Genomic DNA, 26918 nt, shown 5'->3' with positions numbered 1-26918 from the left:
TGGATGATTAGGATAAATCTCAGAAGACTGTGTCAGACAGGACCAAGTTTTAAAGATAAATTGACACTGTGCCAATCTCTTGAGGGAGTGGGATAATTCATTATAATATATACTCATGATTAGCCTTCCTCTGGAAGAAAGTTGAAATGCTCTCCTATTCTCTTTATTATTCTTTGGAGAAAGACCTGGACAGGAGGGTAAAATGAGGCACAGACTAGCTCAAGTCTGCATCCCTAAGAACTCCACATTGAAGATTTGTTAAAAAAGAAAAGAAAATTTGAATCTGTAAAACTGAAAACTATGATTGGTTTGGACCAAATAATGAAACATAAATGCTGGTGAGATCATTTTATCTTATAGGAAAGTAAATAAAAATGAAACAAAAGAACTTTCATACAATGTCTACTTTTAATTTCATTTTCAGAGCCTGGCAAGACAGATAACGACCAATAGTCTCTAGTATTCCCAAGCCACTTTTTAAAAATGTTTCTGCTTACACAGTAGAATATGAACAACTTTTTATATACATCTATAGTCATGAAAGCCATAAATTAAGAAAAAAAAACATGCTAGTCCTTAATACACCTGCAGCCATTGAGACAGATAAGGGAACCAGCTTCTCTCCCTGAGGCATTGGGCAGCCGATAAACAACGTAAAGCTGTTTTAAAATTTATTTAAAAATCTTACTACTGATATTAGTTATCTTGACTTCATGTTGTGATCATTCTTTCTGATGGTCATTTTCCTGAAAATAAGCAAATATGCTGGAATTTGACTCCCTAACTGGCAGCTGTCAGGCTTACCCTTGCTGCCCTGGTTATCTTAAGCAAAACAACCGTCAGTCAAACAGCTGGCCAGATCGACCATCATGCCAGCATGGCCATATTGAACCTACTGTGGATGCCCTGAAAACACACACACAATGATTGTGATTGTTCCTTCTCTTGAAGGTATAGTCTCATACAGGACTATTTCAAAGTTTGTACTGGGCTTTTACTATCACAAGTCTTGATGATACTGGATGACCTTGCAACCATTTTTAACCCCAACTTGCTTCCCCACCCCCACCCCGCCCCAAATCTTAACTGTTCTACAAGCAAATGCTTGATGCTGTGTAGCCCTGCCTCATAAATTATCCCTAATTGGCCAATAAAATTGCCTATACCTGTGCTGGGCAGACAAGAGATAGGCAGAATTAAGGTTTGCAGGCTTGGAGGGCAGAAGCATCACGGGGGGGGGTGGCGGGGGAGAGAGAGAGAGAGAAGAGGGGAGGGCAGGGCAGGGGAGGAGAAGAGAGGAGGGGAGGGGAGAAGAGGGGAAGGGAGGGGAGGAGAGGAGAGGAAAGGAGAGGAGAGGGGAGGAGAGGAGAGGAGAGGAGAGGAGAGGAGAGGAGAGGAGAGGAGAGGAGAGGAGAGGAGAGGAAAGGAGAGGAGAGGAGAAAGGAAATCACCATGATTTAATGTGAACAAGAAGCACATGGCCAGGAGGAACTTGCTCTGAGGATTGACACGATGGAGAAAAGCAACCCAAATGCAGCACATGCAAGCATTTATGGGAATTTTGGATGACAAGTAGCCCTGATATGAATAATTAAAGCAAGTGGCATTGGATGTAGGGATGGAAGATAACAAGGTAGCTCAGGGGAGGCTTATATATGCCCAGCCCCAGTGCCTTAGGGTTATTAAAAATCTAACAGGTATCTGTGTCTTTTATTTCTATAACAGCAAGTTAAGTAATAATCGCTGTTTTAACAATCATATAAATCCATAGTATTAAATATTAATAATCCTTTTTCAACAGGGCAAGGCAGCTCCCCTTAGCCTATTACAACAGGGACAAAAGGCACAATTATGTAATTAGTACAAATACAAACCTCCATTTACAAGCAAGGTATGCTAAGGTTGGTACAAGTGCCTTCATTTGCATGTGAGGTGTGCTGTGATTTGTGCAAGCATTCCTTTTCTAGATGAATAAAAGCAGGATGCTTTGTTCAATAAGTGGCCTGAGAGTCACCTCCCTGTGCTGTCTCCCCTGGTGTTACTTCTCTCAAGTGGCCTTTTCTTGTACACTTCTTATAGTGAGGGCTGAGCTAGGGACACAAAGAAAGAAGCAGACATGGCAGCACTGCAGGGAAGTAAGGACACCAGATCAGTGACAGCTGAATGGGCTTAGTAGGATGAGCTGCCAAAGTGTCAAGACGGCCACTAGCTCCACAGCTGTAGAAGAGGCAGCTGAACTGTTTGAGAGAGTGGCCATTGGCAGGAACAAAAGATGGGACGAGAAACAAATAGAGAGGGTGGACAGTGTGGACAAAGAATAGAAGGTCATAATGAGCTAGAGAACAGGAACTACAGGTTCTGGTCACTGGGAAAATTCCAGAAAGCCCTTCGCCTTCGAAGGCATGGTTGTCTGATTTCCTAGCCAGGGAGCTGTGACTGGCTGTCAAGGCTGGAGAATCTTGACTTCCCAGGCAGCACAAGAAGCAGAGTGAGAGTTCTGGCACCAGACATCTACACAAAGCTCCACTGCATGTAGAGTGAAGGGTTCTGACCGGAGGCCTGCCTTAGAGCTGCCACAGGGAGAGGATGCTCCCTGCTGCTTTTCCCACCTTCCCTCTAATACTTACTGCTCTCAGCACTACATAGTACAAAACCTGCCAAAGACTAGCTCTTATCAAGTGTATTCAAGTCTACCCGCAATTATTATTTTTGGGTTTTTTCTTTTTTTACATATGCATTTATATTATTACACACACACACATATAAACTACCTACAGCAAGAAAAACCACAAAACAATCAGGAACTATATAAATGTTACATGTATAGTATTTTGGCTATCTGTATTTAGCAACCTTGAAGAAAACATCTTTCCTGTCTTGGTGAGTCTAAAATTCTGAATTTAAATCAATATCTATCATATCTCATCTTTATCCACTTGAAACATCTACCTAGACCTAAAACCAACTTAACCCCTAAACAACTAAGCTTAATTATAAAACTAAACTATCTGGTCTTCAACCTCATCAGAGACCTGAGAAGGAATAAAATTAATTACCTGAGTTAAACAGGAAGTACAAGTTGGCAGCTCCCAAAGCTGCTAAAATTCCTGCAATAATAAGTTTAATCCTTATGAAAATCAAGAAAGACCATGGTTGTTCTTGAGTAAGAAAAACATACAAGGACATGGGATCAGAAAAAAAGGGACTAGGAAGTGAAGTGAGAAAGGGGAGAGAGGCTAGAAGGAAGACCAGCACACATCAAGCAGGAGAGAAAAAGTAATTCATGATGTTGTTTTGTAATACCTGAATTCTGAAGGTCTAGTCACCCCAGCATCTCTACTTACCTCTCTAAGATCCCTAGAAGGAATGCTGTTTACTTACCTCGTTCCTTGAAAAACTAGAGGGAGGTATCTATTACGCCCCAAGACACAAGATTCAGTGGCAGTCTTGCTGGTTTTTCCTCCTCTGTAGAAACTCCAGACCAAGAAACAAAAACATCCAGGACCTATTCTTTTTTCTCCTACCTCCTCATTAGACACCTGTCTCCTCATAAGACAGCCTGCCTGCTACCTGCTCTCATCCTGAGTTTTGCATGGACCCTGACACGTTAGGGATTTGGAGCAATGTCTTCTGGATGACTCTGAGCATATCCTCACCACTAAATGGACTTATCTCCAAAAAGCAATTCATAATGAAAGACTTCTAAAGGGACGAGCGGGGTACTGTAGGGACAACCTGGAATGCTGCTCTTCAATACGACTCTTGCACAGAAATCGCTCACTTCCACTTACATTTTGTCTCCTGAAGTAGACAGAGTCTCTAGGAATTAGCTCTATTCCTAAGGCTAGCCCCATGTCTCATCCCTAAGGCTAGTACTGTGTCTCATTCCTAAGGCTAGCCCCATGCATCATTCACCTGTGTCTACTGACACTTGGGACCATCTGAAGAGTCAATTATCAGTGCTTTTTTTGGAGCCAGGATATGGGAAGATGTATGCTTGACAATACGATGTACCATTTACCCACGAGAAAGCTACTTATAATGCTCCTTGGGAAGTAAAGGAGAAATGCTTTTTAAAAATACATTCAGGTTTTCTTTTTCTGACAGAATGACCAACCTTGAGTTACTGACTCTTGAAACTCAGCTTAGTCATTTCTCTTTAATCAATATCATGTTTCAGTCTTATATAAATGCAGGAAATGCAAGAAAATGTATTCTATGTTCATACCCAAACTTAACCCAGAGATGAAGAAAGTTTGCTTATAATCCAGGACAGTATAAATCTATAATATGTAAAGGTTCAAATTTGTAAGATTAAAAGCTTGTACAATTAAAGGAATTGGCATTTTGGATAATTTCCCCACTACAGAAAGTAATTGATTTAATAATAGATGAAAAAAAAAAAAGTACAGTTGAAGAAATGGCTGATTACTCCTCCCAGGTGAGAGGCTTTCTAAGTTCAGGAACAGGTGAGATGACGCTTAGATAGCTAAATGAAGACAAGCCCACCCCCAAGCCCTTTGTACCCTCATTTTATTTCTCCTTTCTGTGAACACACATTTTGAACTTTATGTCAAATCCAACACATTTTTCCTCTGTGTATCTGCTGGAGTCTTTTGTCCCTTAAAATTCAGATATATCTGTTAAATCTTTTAGAATACAATGAAACTCAGAATCCTGCTCAGCAGCCTCAACCCCCACTATTGAAACAAAGCACTCCAGTCATAAAAAAAAAAACGCACAAAAAAGAACAGAAGGCACAATTTTACAGGCTTCCCAGTAATTCAAAATGTTTGTAAGTTCTCTTTTTCTGTGTCATGCTGCCGGTACTCACAACAAATTAAACCGTCATTCAGACACTCTGGTAGGGAGCAGAGCAGAACAAGACCAGGTAGGAATCAGGGGCCTTCCATTTTCTTCATTTTCTTACCATCAATGTGGGATGCTATGTAGAGCTGTCCTGTCTGTGCAGACACAATAAAGTTTTACCTGACCTAAGGAGCAACTCTAGCCAAGGCTGTCACACCTCTACCTCCTCCTCCTGTAGTTAATCCTCTCTCATAGCCCAGGCTGTCCCTGACTTTATCCTGGTGTACTGCTCCACTACCACAAAAGCAGTGGCCTGATAAGAGACTTAGTGGGAAACCCACAGCCAAAATCCTACACTGAGCCCTATCCTGTGAATCAACTTCTAGGACTTCCATGACTTCTCCAGGGGGGATAAGGGGAGGGGGAACTTCAAGAAGAAGAAGAGCAGAAAAAAAAATACTGATGTTGAATGCAATATATGGCAGCTGCATTTTCTTCTGAGGCCTGCCATTGGTGTCAGTGATAGAAGCGCATGTATTTTGAGTGATAATTCTTCATTAAAAATAGAGCTAAGGTCTTGGAGATGGTATACCATTCTGTCATCTCAACAGTTCTATGATGGAGGAATAGTCTATGCCCATTTCACAGAAATTTACTCATAGAAGCCTAGTCAGCAAAACCCTCAAGTGAAAATGTCAGATTCTAGAATTTGAACCCTGTGCTGACTGGCTCTAAGCCTTGTAATCGATACTGTGCAGACTCTTCCTAACCATGGCAATAGCAGACTGACGTAAGGCAGAATACAACCACAACATCCATGGTCTTGGACCATGAACTTTATTGAGTCAGCAGTAAAGAGACTGTAGGATTTTCTCATTTTAAAATAATAAGCAAAGATGCTATCTTTAGGAGTCCCAACACTCATCTTAAGATTTCTGAGGCACAGGTCTCTCACACTGTCAACTTGTACTACAAATAAAAGTGTAAGTATCATGTTATCATTAACATAACTCCATGAGAAAGATGAGAGGTTACTAGTTATATAAAGCTAAGTAGAGATTTCCCAGTCAGTCACACACGCGGTCATTCTTTTCAGCATATCTTCCCATACACTAGCCTTTGCTTATTACCTTCCCTCAGTCTGTGGGGTATGCAGGGGTATATACTGTTCTTATCCTGAATGGCAGGGCAGCATAGAGAACAATCACTTTGGGATTATCTACTGGGGACACTTTAAAGAGACACAGAAGCAGGACGGACACTATACTATATAGCCTTGTCTAGCGGAACCTACACAAAGCATGTTCAGGGGAATTTCAGCTTGGAGATGAACTAGTCAAGCCTGGTACTCCTGCTGGAGATTGGCATTGATAAGCTTAGCAATGGAGCCTGGAGTAAAGATGTATGAGGTCTCTCGTAGCACATCCTGAGGAATTCGGGGTTTTTAATAAGCAATGGGTATAGGGGTGTAAAAGTTGTGGCAGCACGAACTTTGTGAGAAGGGCAGGGTTGCCAAAGGGTGACTCAGACAATGTACCAGTCTCCAGTCATAGACTGGAGCCAAGGAGCCAGAATGGAGGATGTATGTAAGCAACGGATGTTGAGGTGATGAAATTCAGGAAAGGGAAATGGAGAGAGTGAAGTGATAGTGCATCGGGGATGATGTTTTGTGCTTAGTAGGTTTTCTTCCCTTGGTCCCATCCTAGGCCCACTTTCTGCAGTTGGCTCTTGACTATTATCTAATAAGTAATAGATCCTCATCACCTTCCTTCTTCCCTTCCCCTTCCTCTTCTCTTCCTCCTCTTTTCCCTCCCCCTTTTCCTCTTTTCCTTTTCTTCTTCTTCCTTCTCCTCTCTTCCTTCTCTGTCTCTCTCTGTGTATCTTCTCTTTTTCTCTATCTCTATCTCTGTATGTGTGTGCTCTCCCTGTGGGTCTCCTGCCCCCTCCCCACGTGTGTGTGTGTGTGTGTGTGTGTGTGTGTGTGTGTGTGTGTGTGTGTGTGTGTCCTGCTGTGGAGAACTAGAAGCCATGTCCCTGTTCCATGATGTCAACATCACAAAAGTACACATCATCTTTCAAGTCACCGCTTGACGGAGTCTGAACACTCAGAAGGATTTGCCTGGGCAAAATCTCGGCTTGTCTGTGTTTAGCTATTGATATTACAGGGTGTTTTACTCAAACATGACCTAATCTCTTCTCCCCTGAACAAAGATAACGATGTCGGAATTGATAACTATGCTCAAGGACTTCGATGGCCTGGGGCTTTCAGAAGCGGGTCTGAAAAAGAGGTGTGAGACAGAATTTGGCAATGACGTAAATAACAGAGCTAATGGGCTACATTTAGAAAATATTAGCTGTGCAGTGTGAGGAGCACTAATGTTCTCTCCACTGCTTTCGTTAGATTAGCATTAGTTACTTTATCCATAATCTTACATTAAGGCATAAACAAAACAGAGTTTGTCTTAATCACAGCAGCATACTCACTGACAGTGGTTTTCCTAAAAGGTGAAATCAGAATTTAGTAAAATCTCTACATGGACTTATGGTCCTGATAAAAGCTCTGTCTTCTGACTCTGTGATGACAGAAAGGAGGTAGAGGCCCTAGTGCAGTGGGTCTCAACCTTCCTAATGCTGCGACCCTTTAATACTATTCTCTGTGCGGTGGTGACCCCCATCATATAATTATTTTTTGCGACATCATAACTGTAATTTTGCTACTGTTATGAATTGTAATGTAAATATCTGTTATGCAGGATATCTAATATGTGACCTCCCCAAAGGGGTTGTGACCCACAGGTTGAGAAGTACTGTTCTACAATGGAGCAATAGCTCAGTTGTTTAAGAGCATTGTCTGCACTTGTAGAGGGTCCAGGTTTGGTTTCCCAGCACCTACATGGTGGCTCACAAAGGCCTGTGGCTCCATTTCCAAGGAGAACAACACCTTTTCCTGGCATCTGCAGGTACTCACACACACAAAATAATTTTTTTTTTAAGCACAGAGAAGAATAAGGCTCTAAGAGACTTCTCTTAAGTGTCAGCAGGCTGGCTACGGCAGGTGTTTAGTTACACAGGCAGAGCTCCATCTGCTACTCTCTCTCCATTCTCCACTGGCCCATTAGACACTTTCAGGAGATGTTCTAGGCTACCTCCTGGTAGACATTTTCTCATTCATTATAATTCCCAATTTTGGCCTAGATGTGTATTTCTGCTTCTAGGGTCTCTAAGAGAATGTAACCACTACAGGGACAAAACAAGAGGAAGCTTATTGAAGCTGGGTTCCACTGTTACTCAAACCCATAGATCTGAATCCACACATGAATTCAAGCCATCTTTTACATGGTCCTCCAACACAGAGAAGTCAAGTAAACAAAAATCTATGTAGCAACCTGTTGAGTCTGCAGAGACTATACACAATTTCTATAGGCAAAAGCTGATGGGCCTATATCCTATGTCATGATGAAGCCAAATACCTTGTGTGCTGTTTATTCTTACCCACCACACCAACTTAGCAAAATGTCAGCTGTAGTTGACAAGTAAAGGCTCATGTAAAATGCTCACTCCCTCACTCTTCTTCTCTCCCTCTCGCTCTCCTCTCTCCCGTCTCCTCCCCCCCCCCCCCCCAGAGAACCTCTGGACCCAGAAGTATATTAAAACAACTAGATTTTTGGCTGCTTGCCATCTAACATGCTGTCCTCGTTCTCAGGGCTTTGCAGTTTTTCTCCTAGGAAGGGTGAGAACACTGATTATCAATTCCCTTTTGCCAAAGAAATGTCACCTACTTATAAGATCCCTAGTAAGATCAAAAGAGAAATCTGTGACAATATAACAGAATAAACCAAATCACTCACATGGAAAGTAAACTCCTGATCTTGGTTGCTTCAGAACTCAGCATTAAACAATAAGGCAGGTTTGGACAAGGATAACCAGGCAAGTTGTGATTTAAAAGTTTCATTCTCAAACCTCATTTCAGAATGTATCTTTATTTTAGACTAGGAACTAGCCTGAAATAACTCTCAGGTCCCTGGCGAGCAGCCTCCTTGGGTCAGAGAGCAATGCCAAATACCCACAGGAACTCTATGCTACATTAGGCCACTGGCATCCTCCATGAAGACACCTACAGATTCTCTACATAGGACACGGATATGAAAATGCCATGTGTATATCAAAATATTTAGCAGCAACATGCCACTTTGGATGGCATTTTAAATCATCTTCCTGGGTGTCTTTTGTGGAGGATAATGAAGGGGTGGAAACTTCATTATGGTAATCCTCATCAGCCAAACCCCCAAATGTACCTCATGTGGTCATGGAAACTATTTGTTTTAATTTAAAATTAATTAAGCTTGAGTTAGAGTGAAAAAAGAATGGCCCTAGAGCTTTAATTGCAGACACTGGTTACAACGCAAAGACAGGCATCCCAACGCTTCAGCCTTGAATTTCTGCCATCAAAACCATTAATCAATTCAAAGAGAGAGCTTGCACACTTCACTGCCTGCACTCGGCCCCATCTGCTAAGTGCATCATTGCCAATACACGGTCCAGTGTGCCAATGACACAAGGCATGGGTGGTTCTTACAGAGCATGCAGGATGCCAGCGTACTTCCACCAAGACAGTGTGATGTCATCTGATCTACAGGAGGAACTGTCTACCTGGAAATAAAAGTTTTAACATTTGTTTGTCCCTCCCTTATTGCCTTAAAACATAGTCTACATTACCTCCTTAACACAAAAGAAAGTTTGAGTTTCAAGTTAAAAATTGGAGGTTCAGTAATTATTATAGTGGCATATATATATGTATCTATGTTGTGTGTAGAGGGCACAGGGGAAGAGTTATCTAGGAATAACTCCTAGGAATGGCTATAGGTAGGAAAGTGATATAATTCTACTTCAATTAAATCATCTTTTAAGAATGTAATAAATAAAATATTTGACAAAAATTTTAAAAAGCTTCAAAATAAATGCACCAAATGTATATTGAAAAAAAATGAAACAATTTATTATAAGTAGAAATAAAACACCAAAGATCAAAAAGTATGGAAAGACAAAATTGAAATAATGATTTTAGAACCATTTTAACTTTGTCTAGTTGACTTAGTAACTATAGCAGGAGGTAAAATAAGATTACAGAACCTGGAGGTTCTTTTTAGTTCTAAAACATGTAGGCAACACCCAGCCTCCTTGACCAGCTCCATCAGAATCAGGGTTCCATCTGAAATCAAGTGTTTATCTTAACCACTCTTGGTAGTTCTAACACATGGATAGGTTTGAGAACAACTAACTAAAAACAACAGAGTAAGGTTCCAGTTTGTAAGGATTATAGATTCTATCCTTCGCTTCTGTGCTTTACTCTCTATGGTTTACAAAAATGAAAAAAAAAACAAAAAACAAAACAAAACAAAATAAAAAATCCTGAGTTGATAAATGAGGGAAATGGCTTACAAAGTGTTCTAGTTTCATTATGGTTGCTGTGATAAGTAAGGGCATTAGATCTCCTTTGAACCGAAGTTACAGATGGTTGTTAGCCTCTATGCAGGTGCTGGGAAGTGAGCCAGGGTCCTTTGGAAAATCAGTCTTTATTCTTAACAGCTGATCATTCTCTCCCACGCCCCCCCAAATGCATTTTAAACTAATTAAGTTAAATAAATTGTAAGTCGAGAAGTCATTTTTAAAGCGTATTTAGTAGTAAATGCAAACAAAACGTTAAAGCAGACGCAGTGGAAAACGTGCAGAATTTTCAGTTTTACATATATCTGGGTATTTTATAGAACTTTTATATAAATTCTATTACAAAATGTTAAATTTTTCTTTTGAGGAAACATTGGACTTAGGTTTTGAAATTCTAGAATGGCAGTAACAAGCAGAGTCCAATTACAGAGACTAGAATAACTATATAACCCTAAATGCCCACACAATGCTACACATGACGACCCGGAGCAATTTCAGGGATCCCTAACCTTACCTCGTGGTCCAAATTCAGCACCAGAATGGGATCACGTGGTAACCAGGATAGGTGAACTCACGAACGGAGATTTAAAAATAGTCAATTTAAGGAAACTCAGCAAAAGGGAACACTGAGTGTGGCCTTATTCCCATTGTGAAGAATGCCAAAGAGGCAACAACGTTTGATGTCCATGACAAGGTCTCTGAGAAGAACTACCCCTATCAAATGGAAGCTTCAAGAATCCTAAGGAAACATGCAAGAAACCAAAAACTGAGGCTTTCCACAAACCCTGAGAGCTGCTTTGAAGGTATATCTTCCAGATCCAGTCAAGCCCTTGCATGGCGAATCCTGCAAAGTACATTAAATGCAGCATCATAAACGGCGCTCCAAAAGTCCATCGTCAGAGAAATAAGGAGATAATACCTGTTATTATTAGATGCCAATAATTAGTGGGCAATCTGCTACATGGCAGAATAATTAATACAGAAGGACAAGAAATGAAAGTGTGAGAGAGAAGAAAGACTCAGATAATAGAACTCAATGACACACTGAGACAGCCATCCTACACCCTGTGGGTATCAGAAGGGTTGGCTGTGAGTAGCTACGTAAGGACATATGATGGGGAAAAGAAAGGGCAAGAAGGGCCACAAACTATTTGCAATCACTCCCTCTCAAAGGAGCAAAAAATCAAGAAAGATTGGTTTGAGGGTGAATTCATTTTCCCAGGTTATTACAGAATTTGACAGCACTCCATATGACATACGAAAGGGCACCCAAGCTCCTGAAGCAATAATGCGTCATCCGAAGTCAAGCCATTTACTCACTGGAAAGATATGACTATTGTTTCACAGAGGGTCAAAAGACATCCCTCACCGCGTGGAAATAGAAAGCAGAAAAGCCAAAGTCATTTGCAGCAAAGAATATATTTCTGTAACAGGCATGGACTCAGAAATAAACAGCCACCTTTGAATGTAAGGTACACCAGCTTTCAAACAGCAGGACTTTTAAGGTGTTGGTGCTATTTTATGTAGTTTAATGAGTTGGCTTATGAAACAATGTACTGTTAACGTGGACTGCATTACACACCAAGCATTACATGTAATACCCTGTACCTACTAACCATTAAGTAACACGCTATTTATAACTTAGTATGCAACTGTTCTTACTACAGACACAGATTTCAGTGACCCTTGTTCAAGTGCTCAGTCAGCAAAAGTCCAGATCTGGGAGTCAAGCCCCCTCTGAATCCCATATACTGTGTTGTGATGTGTCTGCTAGGAAAACATCAGGGGAGATGGCAGGATACACTGATTTTGTTCTTGCCAGTAAATCACCTCCCCAGGTAACTGTTCTTAGAATAAAACTACCACAGCTGGGTGGCAAGGTTCTGCACCAAGAAAAGGTTGAATTTTAGCCCTCTTGTGCATTCAACATTAACTTTAAAATCACAAAAAGGAGGAAAAATACAATAAACCCCTGGTGAAAAGAGGACAATAGAAGGTTTAAAAAAGGAAATAATTTGGGCAAGGTATTTTTTGCAATATACTGTGGCATTGCAGTTAATACTATAAGAAGCTTGTGTTTCCTTAAGAAAATTAACAGGTCACACCAGTGACTGGTAATCCAATCTATTTTTTCCAACTGGATAATAGAGCTTTCTTCACTTCATCATTTGTAACATGCTCCCGCTCAAAACCATACAGGAATGACCATGCCAGGTTTCCCAAAGGTGAGAAGAAAAAAGCAATGGCTCTCTGTTTTGTTTTGATTACCACCATATCCACTTAGCCTCTAAATATTTTTCCATAAACCAAAAGTAGGAACAAGTCAAGAGGATTTTTAGGGTTTTTTTTGTTGTTGTTGTTGTATGTTTGTTTTGAGACAGAGTTTCTCTGTGTAGCCTTGGCTGTCCTGGACTCACTCTGTAGACCAGGCTGGCCTTGAACTCATAGTGATCCACCTGCCTCTGCCTCCTGAGTGCTGGGATTAAAGGCGTGCACCACCATGCCCATCCTTCAAGAGGATTTTTAAATAAATATTTTTTCCAGAATAACATTTTTTTATTTTATTTTATTAATTTATACAGATTACAACCCAACTGTTATCCCATCACTTGTATCCTCCCATTCCTCCCTCCCTCCTGCTTTCACCCTATTCCCCTCCCCTAGGTCTATGACTGAGGAGGATCTCCTCCCCACTATATGATCATAGGCTATCAAGTCTCATCTTGGTAGCCTGCTTATTCTTTCTTTGAGTGCCACCAGGCCTCCCCACCAAGAGGAAGTGGTCAAATATGGGGCACCAGAGCTCATGTCAGAGTCAGTCCCTGCTCTCCACATAATTGTGGAGAATATTTTCAATGAAATAGAGAGAGTAAAAACGTTAATTTAAAAATTAGATAATATAATGAGTTTTTGGAGAATACAAAAACTGTGTACAGGGCAGCATACAGAGGGAAAAGGGAAGCAGGCTATCAGGATGATAGGCTACGGTCATATGGTGGGGGAAGAGGTCCCCTCTGTCAGAGGTCTAGGGCAAGGGAATAGGGTGGAAGAGAGAGGGAGGGTGGGAATGGGAAGATACAAGTAAGGGGATAACAATTGGGATGTAATCTGAATAAATTATAATAAATTAACTTTTTTAAAGGCTAGGCTCACAACTAAAAATATAAGAGATAAGGCAGTGTTTTACAGACAAAGTGTCAGGGATGAGGCTGCTGGGGCAAACCACTGGGAGAAAAGTCTGGGAAATGGCAACCTAAGAGCTCTAAGATGTTCTCTTACTGGAGAACTTGTCGCTCATGGATGGAATTAGAAAAAAGGTTCAGAACCTATGAGTGGCCCTATGACCACCATGAACATAGTCATGCACATTATATATTGAAAAAGTATTCTCTTGTGCAGGTTTTGAACATCCAACTCAGGCTTTTGGACTTAAAACTGATCCGAAATGATAATATCTGTTCTTAAAATATTTTTTAAAGTTTATTGTAATTTCTAAATGGATAGCTTCTCAGACATAGCAAATATAGCAGAAAAAAAAAACAAAAAAAACAAAAAACAAAAAACACCAGAAGTATTTGGGGTAAAAGATAAATTTTAGGATAGAATTCTCATATTTTGTGACTGTTAAGACATGAGTATAAAGGCCAGGCGTGGTGGCGCACGCCTTTAATCCCAGCACTCGGGAGGCAGAGGCGGGCGGATCACTGTTGAGTTTGAGGCCAGCCTGGTCTACAAAGTGAGTCCAGGACAGCCAGGGCTACACAGAGAAACCCTGTCTCGGAAATAAAACAAAACAAAACAAACAAACAAACAAACAAAAAGACACGAGTATGAATGACTGAAGTGGGGGAATTGAAGACTGGGTTTGTGTTTGAAATGTGCACAAACGGACCACATGATGGTGTCACTTACAGACACAGGGAGGCCAGGGGGACAACCGCAGCTCTGAGTACTGGCTTGGAAACCAGAATGTCCCTTTTGAACACATGTGCCTGAAAATAGCCTGGAGGCACTTAAGTGGGATTTCCGTAGATCGATGTGTGAATGAATCTGGAACTTGGAGCTAAACCGGAAGAGAAAGGAGCTAGAGAACATTCAAATGGCATTCAGCGTTAGAGACACATAATGAAGTGATGCAGCTAAGAGGATTAACTATGAAAGGTTTTAGAGATAACACAAGAGAAGGAGAGGAAGAGAGAGATACAGAGGCAAACGAAAAGAAGTTTTTGGAATCCACTAGAAAATAATAGTGATGAGAAGGAAATCACGGAATCATTTTTTCTAAAGTTTATTTTATTATTTTTTTTCATTTATTCCTAAAATGCTAATATAATTATGTCATTCCTACCTTCCCTTTCCTATCTCCAACCTCATCCATAAGAGGCTCCCTTTTGGATGTTTCAGGATTGATCATCGGGCTCTGGATAACCAGTTGCTGTGCTCTTCCCTGGAGAAGACCAGGTCTCCCACTCTTGACCCTCTTTAGTTGCCTGTGGCTCCTTGTGTAGGCTTGAGGCTTCAAGGCCTTCCCCCTAGTCCACTGTGACATGTTTATTGTTGTTGTCCTTGCTTAGCTCAGGTTTTAGGCAGTCCTGTCGGTAAGACTGTATAGTGTAGCTTCTGACATCACTAGGAGACACAATCTCACAGGCAACTCCCTGATCCTCCGGCTCTTACAATCTTTCCACTCCCTGCTTCCTCGGTGTTCCCTGAGCCTTTGTTGCAGGAGTGAGGGTATCTTAGACATCAAAGGGAATGGCAGCTCAAAACAAAGAAGCAGGGAGCAGCGAACACCAGACAGATAAGTGTAAGGGTAGACCAAATGTTGGTTGTTAAGTTGGTTGTTAGATTTGCAGTGAGAGATCTTTGACAAGGAAGTTCAGGAGTGCAATGGGGGAAAAACAGACTAGAAGTGGATTGAATAGTGGATGGGACATAAGGACCTGGGGCTGGGGACACAAATAGATTAAACACTCCGAGAAGAGGAGATCAGAGATGTAACTGACAGAAGGCCCAAGGGAAGGCTTCAGATTCCTTTCTTTCTACAATGGAAGAAGCTGGATACTACAAGTGTTCTGTAAGAATTATTTTGGATTGAAAGCGAGGGTCGTGATGCAGATGAAAATGACTGCCTGTGAGGGAGTAGAGGCATGAACTTCAGAGCACACCCACCTTAGCTGTGAAAGTGGTCTCTCTACCCCAAGGTGCAGGCTTACAGGCAGAACCGTATTTGTTCTAATGCCCAGGGAGTGAAATTATTATTGTCAAAATCCCAGGGGCAGGCAGTTACTTATCCTAGTGTAATCAATACTTTTGATTGAGCTTTGATTTCTTGGTTACATAATCTGAGATGATGCTATCCCCATGGAAACAATACATCTTAATATCTCACACTAAGATGAAGCATATAGTTTGAAACCCACAGAAGGAAGGACGAAATAAAAAGAAATGCAGTAGTGAGAGCTTCTTCAGAAGTCAGTCTGAGTCTGTTTAACTTTATGATAAATGTGTCTGGTAGTTCTAATAAAATACCTCTCACTATGGAAGCCCTAGCTCCAAGGAAGCCAAACTTTTCCGTGAACATCTAAGACAGGATTCAAAAGGGTATTTTGATCACAACATTCATCATTTAAAATCATATTTTGAAGCAAGTCAAACTTTGTCTTTGCTGTGAGAATCATCAGTCAATGTATTTTCTCCTAAAAAAAAAAAAAAATACAACTCCCCTATAGATGCACAGAGCTGTTTCTATGTTTTCAAAAACCTTTAATAGTTTACTTGCTGTGTATATCATAGAAAAATCAGAGGGAAGGAAGAAAGGGGGTAGGAGGGAGAGAGGGAATAAAAATCACACTATGATACTCAAATATACAGTTTGTCTACAGCACAGATACAAGCTACCAGTGAATTTTATTAAAAGTCTTCCCCTCCTGTGTAGCCTCTGGATTAGAAATACCAGGTACTTAACTATCCAAATGTCTCTAATGAAGTGATCCCTAGCCAAGACAAGGAGAAGTTATAAATTACACCCACAGCCTTGGATTTTTCTGCCTGTTTTGCATTTGGCAAACATCTGACCAAATTCAAGTCCCTTGGCTCCTCTGTTTTTAAAATTCAAAATTGAATATAGTGACTATTATAAATCAGTTCCAGCCTTTACCAGCTCAGTGGGCAAAGGAGAGAACTGAGTCCTGAAAAATACCCTCTGACCTATGCAGCTGTGAAGGCATATACCCAGCCGCCACACACATGTAAATAAACCCAGTTAGAAGTTTTTAAACTAGAAAATCATAACTGAAATCTTAAACTTAATTATAATTTTAAGACATTCACTTTTCAAACAGAAATAACCATGGTTCTTTCATGTCTGAATTGGAAGGTAAGAACAATCTATCAGGAAGTCCTTAAGTATAAGCAAGCTGTAGCTGAAAAGATAACTCAGAAAACTCATAAATTTGCTTTGGGAATCTGGATCCTTAAAACAGCAGAATGTCAAAATGCAATGTGTTCTTTTAGCTTTGTTATGGCAAATCAGTTTCTTGTTTTCCAATAAACTGGAGAAATAAACAGTGATTTTTTTGAAATTAATTATGTGGTGAAATTTCCCTCCAGAAAAACCAATATAGCTTTAATTTTCATTAACTATATTGCAGATCATATTATTCTTCTGGAAAACATTCAAGGATGCCTTTGTTTATAAAGCGATAGATGAGAACTATAATATATGTATACTGAGTCTGGATCTTTTTTGTTTGGTTGTTTGGTTGGATTTGGTTTTTCGAGACAAGGTATCTCTGTGTAGCTTTGACTGTCCTGGACTCACTTTGTAGACCAGGCTGGCCTCGAACTCACAGCAATCCTGGATCTTTTTGAAGGGGGACTTTCTTTCTGAAAGAACCAAGAAGTAGAATCCAATAGTAATACTTTCCCTATAAATGTTTTAAAATGATAAAAATCAAGCATATCCTTAGAGCTAGAAACAGTGGCATTCGGGGTTAAACTGCGGCTTTCATCGCCTTAATTAGCCAAGCATGCCTATACATATAATGAAGTTATTAAGCTTTCTCTAAGAACACAGCAGCTTGAAATAACTAATGCTGTGGGATAATTGAGAGATATGATTAAGTGATTTAAATACTGAAAATGCAGTACAGGTCCCCTTCAGGAAGAGCAAATAGATCCTATAGGCAGATGCCAAAACCAGAGTGAGCACATACATACTCAAGAAAGGAGGTGACTAAGAGTACACGGGAGCCATTTTGAATACATCACCTTAAAGCCAGTCACAGTGTGAGTGAAGATAATTCTATGGCTCTCAAAGTTGCTCAGGCTTTTTCTCGCTCAGTTGTAAATCCTCTTGATTGTCAAGTTTAGTTGTCTCCTTGAGGTGTTAGTAGATGTGGCAACAAATGACTCTGCTTTTCTGTGAGCTTTATAAGTGATCTGATCTCTGGAAGCAAAGCTTTCAGCTTAAGTGAGGAGAGGTGAGACCCCAAATCTTTGTATCCAGTTTTCTGTCAGAGAAAGGCACTAGGAAGTGCTGAGGTCTGAAATGATATCAGCTAAATATTCTGAAATTCGAAAAGTAATCAATGTGTGTATTCCTTTTTTTTTAATTGTTTGTGCTGTGTGTTTTTATATGTAAGTGGTTCTAAACTATGTGAACTAAAATTCTCAGAATAAAAAGAATCGTACCTGTGTTAAAAATTCTTCTTGGTGACAATGTTGCATATGGCCAGCCAATCTTCAGCCCCGGTAACGGCTGTGGCTCACGGCCACATCTGACCTAGCATCCTATGACTCTTGCCTGAAACCTTCTGCAGTATATTAGCAGACCACCAGAGTCCATTGACCCAAAGTCTAAGAATGCCATCAGAGAGCCATTCTAAAACACGGCAGAGCTTTTCTTAACCTGGTGTAAACCCATCTGTTTGATTTTTCCACCAGTGAATTTCAAAAGTTCCTTCCTTATGACTTTATTTTCTTTGGCAACTACAGAAACCTCAGGGAACTATCCTCACGCTGGAACATGGCATTTGTGATCATTTGAATTCATGTAGCCAGGCCATGGGTATTCGTACTTGGTTCTACAATAAACTCTCTCATATTCCTATGGAGGAAGGAGCTGAGGCTTTGCATTAACAACTATTTAACAGTAAATGCCCACTAAAAAGGTGCATTCTAATTACAACTAATTTTGGCCATCTGGGTTTTTCTGGAATAATTCAAATAATCCTATATAACCTCTCTAGTAATCATGAAATCATCAATAAAGAGAATTGAATGACATAATTATTACATGAATTTTCTAGAGAAGGTGGACAACATGCTATTGCAAGCGGCAGAACTAAAAAAAAAACAAACCACTAACTATGCATAATTATGAATGAGTACCATGGACAAAGAAAAGTCCCCCCACCATATGTTTACAATTCTAAGACAGTATCTTGCTCTCACTACCTACTGATGGCTGGCTGATGATGGCAAAGCCAGGGGAAACAAGATTTCTGGGACAAGACTAGAAATTTAAGCTATTTCATTCATAAACCCAGAGTAAGCAAAAGCGAGGGAACTCACTGCACCCAACTCAATGCACATTGGATCTTTTTTGCAAAGGAATGAAATTTCTTTGCTGTAATTTGTGTTGTCCTTCTGACTTGCTATACATGTTCCCTAAAAAGTTACCACCAACCCAAGCTAAGTCCAAGGAGCCCTTCTGCCAGAAGCCAGCAGAAAAATGGGGCAAGTTCCTTACAGACAGATGTATGTTTTTCACACAATGCTCTCCGAAAAGCAGTGGGTGTTCGACATTTGTAAATTGTAGATGGTGCTATACAGTGAGCAGTCACCTCCTAAGCACTTTTGCAGAATAAAGCAACAAAAGGCAAACAATAGAAATAAAACAGTTCACTACAGGACATTGTAGAGTGACTGAAAACTAGCTAATCTGACCCAAAATGTATGTGCCCTGGTAACTTAATTAAAACAGTCATAATTTCCCTAGGATTTGTCACTTGAACTCCACTTTGGATTTTCATGTAGATTTTCTAAAGTACAATAATCTCAACAAAGTAAAAATATAAGATTCAGCAGCTTTTGCTTTTTGTGTATAATTGAAACCAATTAACTATGGCATCGAATCAAAAATCATGTTTCCTTTGAAGCAAGACTTTGTAAATATTTCACTTTATGTATGTAAAGTAGGTCTTTCAGTTACGAGATTAGAAACTGATTGTTGCACTAAGGCAATACTGAAGAAGGCAGAAATTCAAAGTAAAGTTGGAAGAAGAACATTGAGGGGATGAATTTGTTATAAAAGCTATCTATAAGAGCTACAGATGAAAAATAACAGAAATGGAGTATATAAAACATGTACAGGGTGTGGTCCTGTTCATATTTTAGTAGATTGAAGTAGATTCCATCTCAATTTTGTATTGCTTCTTTAGGACGTAGGCACATCTAAGGTATCAGATAGTTGGGTCTCAAAAGTCCAAAAGCTATGCTCGAGTTCTCAGTTTGTTGGATCACTTAGGTCCATTAGAAGAAATGGCTTATGGCCCTTATGAGTGTGTGTGTGTGTGTGTGTGTGTGTGTGTGTGTGTGTGTGTGTGTACGTACATATATACACATATATGTACAAAGTGACTATGTGTTCATATCTATAATTGTGTCTGTGTTTATATGTTGCATTTGATTAGACATCAATGAATTTACCAACATTTAAAACAGGATGACAGCATCATGGAAATGCAGTTTTTCTGTTTTTTCTCATGTATATGCTTGTCTAGTTTGTGTGTGTGTGTGTGTGTGTCTGCACAGGTGTTCACATGTTTGTACACATGTATGTGCAAGACAGAGATTAACATCAAGCATCTTCTTCCATCATTCTTCGCTTTAATAAAGCGGGGTCTCTTGCCAAATCTAGCGTCAGCCTTACCTGGGGGGGACATCCTGTCTCTGCCAATTAAACTCTGGGACTATAGATGAGCTGTTACATCTTTCTTTTATGCAGATTCTTGGAATCATAACAAGTCTTTACACTATGCAGAAAGGACGTTGCCCAGTGATCTGACTTCCCAACCCAAACAATGCAATTCTTAAACAGTCCATACCTTAAGAGTGGCATATACATAACTCTTTTGATATCTAAGATTTGCTTCAAAGTCAGCCATGAGTGTAGAGTGACAATTAAGAATATAAGTAAATAAAGTCTGGTTGGTATATGCCATTAATAGTTCACATTGAGCCTGAGCAATAGGTCAAAAATATACTTTAAATCTCCTCCGTAAATATGTATATAAAAGTTTAAAGCTCTCTGCCCCTCCCTGTTCCAGAGACAGCCGCATCTTTTCGTGCAGTGCCAGCCTCGTCCCTTGACACGATGGTGAAGGTCGAAGTAAACGGATTTGGCCGTATTGGGCGCCTGGTTACCAGGATGGCCTTCACGTCTGGCAAAGTGGAGATTGTTGCCACCAATGACCCCTTCATTGACCTCAACTACATGGTCTACATGTTCCAGTAGGACTCTACCCACGGCAAGCTCTGCGGCACGGTCAAGGCTGAGAACGGGAAGCTTGTCATCAACGGGAAGGCCATCACCATCTTCCAGGAGCGAGATCCCGCTCACATCAAATGGGCCGATGCTGGTGCCGAGTATGTTGTGGAGTCCACTGGTGTCTTCACTACCATGGAGAAGGCCGGGGCCCACTTGAAGGGTGGAGCCAAAAGGGTCATCATCTCCGCCCCGTCTGCCGATGCCCCCATGTTTGTGATGGGCGTGAACCAGGAGAAGTATGACAACTCACTCAAAATTGTCAGCAATGCTTCCTGCACCACCAACTGCTTAGCGCCCCTGGCCAAGGTCATCCATGACAACTTTGGCATTGTGGAAGGACTCATGACCACAGTCCATGCCATCACTGCCACCCAGAAGACTGTGGATGGCCCCTCTGGAAAGCTGTGGCGTGATGGCCGTGGGGCTGCCAAGAACATCATCCCTGCATCCACTGGTGCTGCCAAGGCTGTGGGCAAGGTCATCCCAGAGCTCAACGGGAAGCTCACTGGCATGGCCTTCCGTGTTCCCATGCCCAACGTGTCCGTCGTGGATCTGACATGCCGACTGGAGAAACCCGCCAAGTATGACGACATCAAAAAGGTGGTAAAGCAGGCATCCGAGGACCCACTGAAGGGTATCCTGGGCTACACTGAGGACCAGATTGTCTCCTGCGACTTCAACAGCGACTTCCACTCTTCCACCTTTGATGCTGGGGCTGACATTTCCCTCAACGACAACTTTGTAAAGCTCATTTCCTGGTATGACAATGAATTTGGCTACAGCAACAGGGTGGTGGACCTCATGGCCTACATGGCCTCCAAGGAGTAAGAAGCCGTGGACCCCACCCCACCGCCACCCCAGCAAGGACACGAGAGCGAGAGAGAGGCCCTCGGCTGCTGAGGAGTCCCTGTTCCAATTCTGCCCCTGACACTGAGTATCTCCCCACACAGTCTCCATCCTAGACCCCAGAATAATGGGAGGGGCCAGGGAGCCCTACTCTCTTGAATACCGTCAATAAAGTTCACTGCACCTAAAAAAAAAATGTTTAAAAGTTATGTAACAAAATACAAAATAATGAAAAAATGTTAAAGCATAAGTTTGAAGGAAAGCTTCTATTGTGGTTTTGATTATGTTCAACTGAATTTAAAAACAGATTAAATTGAAATGCTGGATCTTTCAGTTCAAAGCCCCCGCTTTCCACTCTCAGTGGCATTTTAGTGATTCCCACTATTGGTTCTCTTTGTTTGTCTGAGGCCCTGCACATCTCTTTCTTTTTGTCACAGCCATTTTATAGTTTACACGGTTTTCCAGGTTTCCTAATTTGTGTCATTATTTTTTTTCTTACTAACAACCAATTTGAAAACAAATAGGAAGAAATTACTTTCATAAACTTGGCATTGGTAGTGTTCCTGGTCACCTACCACCCCGGCTTTGTAATTTTAACAACTGTCACAGAATATCTAAGACAGTCAGGTAGAAAATTTATAATCTACAAATGAAGATTTACTATTTCATAATCCATACATGTATAGAATGAAATGTAATCAATTGTTTTGGTCTACGCCTTTTAAAATATATAAAATATATCTGTTGTGACTATATTGTAAGGGGTAATAAATACTTATTAAGTAGTTTCTGAGTTACTTTCCATGGTAAAATAAAAGAAAACCAGTATTATATTTCTGCTGATCTCAGAATTGTCCTATATCCCACTATGAATGACACATGATGAGTTTCCACAATGATTAAAGTTCTCAGTTCACTCAACCATCAGCTAAATTCAGAGCAAACCACCAATATCTAATGGTTGGAAATATTTATCTCCAACAGATATTAACATATCTTTGCCACTCCCATCAAAACAGGTAGGAGAAAGCATCTTTGGGTCTTATTTTAGGCTGGTGAGATAAGTTACTTAAGAACAAATATCAAACAAACAAAATAGGTTGTCCCTTGGCATACAGTAGAAATAAGAAATACTACCATGGAGACAAACCAAGGAAAAATTGAAGTCAGTCTGAAAAGACCAACATGAGTTTTCTTACCGTAAGAAATGCATTTTGCACAGCAGTCATATTCATATTCCGGAAGGCATTATCTTGGATTGACTACACGCGTCATGTGCTTGAAAGCCTTGACTAGCTCTATTTGATGGCCCCAAATTGCATCTGATACCGACAAATCTAAACGAAGTTAGTCCATGCCACATGACAGGATGCTTCGCATAAGTGCCTATGACACCTAGTTTTCCCATGGGAAAAAGCAAAAGAGTAAGATCAGGACTCCACATTGATTTCTTCATTATGAGGTAAGACCTTGTCCTCTGCAGGGACAGTGTGACTTCATGCCAGGTCCCTGTGGTATACAAGCTGCTAGACATTTATTTCTGTCTGACAAGGGGGTCTACATTTGTCTTGGTCAAGTGACAGTTCATGTGGACAGGGACTTTATCTGAGCTGTCTTCCTTGCACTTCATCTGTTTTAACAAATGCTCAGAATAAAGGGATGGCATGCACTCCTGGAGACGCCGTGAGCTGCAGGGTTGAAGACAGTCATGATTCTTGCTTGGTTTTTCAATGTCCAAAAGTCTGATAAGCGCTCACAAACAGGTTGTGGTTATATTGAATCTAGTCAAGGCTAATAACTTAACTGACTCTACTAAAAATTTATGAAATGATTGAGAATATCCTAGGTGGTATTGCATAGTATCATTAATTTTTCTAACTTTTTAAGCCAGGAATTGTTTCTTTGCTAATGCTTCTTGGGCTTCTAAGTTGAGTCTGGATAATACCATTTCTGTGAAATCACAAGGTGCCTCGTGCTTTTGTTCATGATAACGGCATTCTACCAAGTTAATTACCTGCATGTCACACTAGATTATGAAGACTATGTGGTAGTTTGAACAAGAATGGCCTTTATAGGCTCACATATTTGAATGCTTAGTCATCAGGGAGAGAGGGAATAGGAAGTGTGGCTTTGTGGAAGTAGGTGTGGCCTTGTTGGAGGAAGTGTGTCACTGGAAGTGGACTTAGCTTTCATAGGCCCAATGCAGGTGCATTGGCGTTCTCTCTCTCCTCTTCTCTCTCCTCTCTCTCTCTCTCTCTCTCTCTCTCTCTCTCTCTCTCTCTCTCTCTCTCTTTCTTCCTGCTGCCTACAGATCCAGATGGTAGAACTCTTGGCTACCTCTCCAGCACCATGTCTGCCTACAAGCTGCCATGCTTCCTGCCATGATGACAACGGACTAAACCTCTGAAACTGTGAGCAAGCACCCAATCAAATGTCTCCTTTTATAAGAGTTGCTTTGGTTGTGGTGTTTCTTCACAGCAATACAACATTGACTAAGACAGACTATGAGATTACATTTGTGTTTTTTCTCTTAATTCCCTCTCTAGTATTTAGAATGCAAGTGGCACAAAGCAAGCATACAAGGGTCAGGTTACAAACAGACTTCAGGTAAGGCTCCTGCCAGCTGCTCTACATCCAACCTTCCTCATGCTGTATTATTACAATACTTTTGCATATTATATTTTCACATTTTATTTTTATTTATTCACTTATTTACTTACTTGGGTTTTGTTTGTTTGCTTGTTCATTTTCAGTGCTGAGGACCATGCCCAAGGTTTCACATTTGCTAGGCAAGTGTTCTACCACTGACTTATATAGCCCCAGGTCTTATTTATTTTTAAAAGTTTACAAATATAGTAAGGTGCCTAATAAAAGCCCACTTGGGTCACTGGAAAGAATATCATGGATAAGACATAGAAAAGAAAAAACAGCCTTGAATGATTATCTTGTCCCTACACGACCCAAGCATAAGCATTACAAATTTGCAAAGTCACTGCTATTTTGCCCAATGTAAGGAATAGGGCACATTAAATATAAGCTGATGAACAAGTTGTCAAGTCGCCAAAATACTAATGGGGATCACCTTTGGATGGTGACACCATGGTTGCTGCATTCTGAATAAATACACACTACCATTATAATGGAAATGAACATAAAGGAAAATTCAGTTGAAGAACTATCTATCTCCTTTTTATTTGAAAATCACATTTTAAGTTCTAGTTGTGTGAGTAAATTTTTATGAGCATAGAAGAGAAATTACATATAATTTCCACTATTTCTCTTTCTCCTCTCTTCTTCTCTCTTCTCTCTCTCTCTCTCTCTCAAATTCTAAATTCTCTGAGGAAAACTGAATGTTTATAAGAAACAGGCAGGTAACAAAAGGCCAAAGTTCCTACCTTCATCATATATTTGAGTGAAGCATTTGCAGTTTCTCTTTAGGATTTTGTGTTTGGACTTGTGAAGTGTGACTTGGATAAAATAATCTCAGAATCCTTGACAATTCTATAAGTCTCTTAATCCTTCAAATCACTATTACTTGGTATTACTAAGTATTTGCCACGTTTAACTTGCAAAGCTTCTAAGCCACTTGAAATTACATCAAACCTCTTGAGTCTTCTAGAAGTATCCATGAAAAAATACACAAAGCTTAAGGATTGGACTTAAGGGGCTGAACATGTGATAACATGTTTAATTGTTTGGATTTCTCTAGGAGGCAGAGGTCTAGAGTGCTTCAGAAGAAAAGTACCAAGCTTGAAATCACACTGTACCACATAATCTAACCACCCCAAATAGATTCTATAAAGAAGGAACATATAGAATAAATGGAAGTTGTTTCCTTTAAAAGAAAACTTTTCTTTAAGAGAAAGTATGATCTCAGCAGAGCCAATGAGGATCAAAAGTAAACCAACTTAAATTACTATGTGAAGTCTGTTACCAGCTCTGAATATAAGGGTACACTAGGCAATAAGCATGTACAAACTTGTACCATGTATTAACTTTATTCACTTTCTTAGTTACTTTTCTGTTGCTGTGATAAGACATCATGACCAAGGCAACTTACAACAGAAGTCATTTATTTGGGACTTACAGCTTCAGAGGGTTAGAGTCCATGACCTATCATCATGGGGACTATGTCAGCAGGCAGGCAGGTAGGCTTGCTGGTAGAGCAATAGCAAAGATCTCACAGCTGAGACAACCATGAGGAAGAAAGAGAGCTAACTAGGAATGGAGTGGGCTATTGAAACCTCAAGGCCCATGCTCAAAACCACACTCCCTCCAAAGAGGCCACACCTTCAAATCTTTCCCAATCAATTCCAAAGATGAGGATGAGGTGGGCCACTCTCAGCTCTGTTTCTAAGAGATATAAGCATGAACACAAAGCACAGACTTGCAAACATGCAGTCTGCCAATATCACTATCACGTGTGAACCAAAGTTGTTTTCTAACGTTTTCATAGCTAAAAATACAATTTTTAAACTACCAAAGTTAAACATTTCTCTATTTGAAAAAACTATTCTATACTAGTACTGATATTTTGAAAAATTCTGATGCAAGAAAGTAGAGAAATGTCATTTCAGTGTCTTGAGAAAATATTTACATAAAATTCTGTTATCTTTATTTCATCACAAAACTACAAATTCCTATTTTTGAAGAAGCCAGTGGTTTAGACTAATGAAATGCATTATAGATATTAAAATATTTTTCAATAGCTGTAATGTGCAGTATAAAATTTAAAACAACCATAGCTTACATGGACAGAATGGTTTGAAAAATTCTATTTGCTCCAAGTGTACTCCATATATTCCATTCCTACCCATACCTAAACTACAACACAAAGGGTTATTTTAAATACATTTTCTTCTAGAACATTTTTTGCATTTGCTTCCACTATTTTTTATTCCTCTTTAAGTTATTATATAAGGCAACATGTCTTGTGCTGTACTTTCAACATACGCTAGTACAGTTGTTCTTACCCATCCTGCTTACAATCTTTTACCTTTATAATTAAACTAAATGCTGATAAAAGAAGAAGACAACGAAGAAATAAATAAACCTTCACCTCTACCTATCATCACTCCATGATATTCTGTCCCTCTTAGAAGTAACTATTACCTCTGTAGTGCCTGATAATATGATATATACATATAAAATACAAAATTTTCTTAATGTACTAAAAGTTGACATAATGACACCACTGCATTGGATATAGTTTTGTATTTTACCTGTTTCATCATTTTGTTTTGGTGTTATCTGTGTTAATATA

The 26918-nt window shown here is 40.1% G+C and overlaps 1 protein-coding gene and 1 pseudogene across 1 annotated transcript in view; one reads left to right on the top strand and one right to left on the bottom strand.

The window, feature by feature from the left end:
• The window catches only part of Ctnna3 (catenin alpha 3), a 1456883-nt gene that overhangs the window by 787422 nt on the left and 642543 nt on the right, over nt 1–26918 (bottom strand). The gene's annotated exons all lie outside the window — the stretch shown is intronic.
• On the top strand, nt 20621–21652 carry LOC127195657 (glyceraldehyde-3-phosphate dehydrogenase-like; annotated as a pseudogene).

The sequence above is a fragment of the Acomys russatus genome, chromosome 11, assembly GCF_903995435.1.
Source record: "Acomys russatus chromosome 11, mAcoRus1.1, whole genome shotgun sequence".
Taxonomy (NCBI): Eukaryota; Metazoa; Chordata; class Mammalia; order Rodentia; family Muridae; genus Acomys; species Acomys russatus.
The sequence above is the reverse complement of the archived record's forward strand: the minus strand, read 5'-3'. Positions and strand labels throughout refer to the sequence as shown.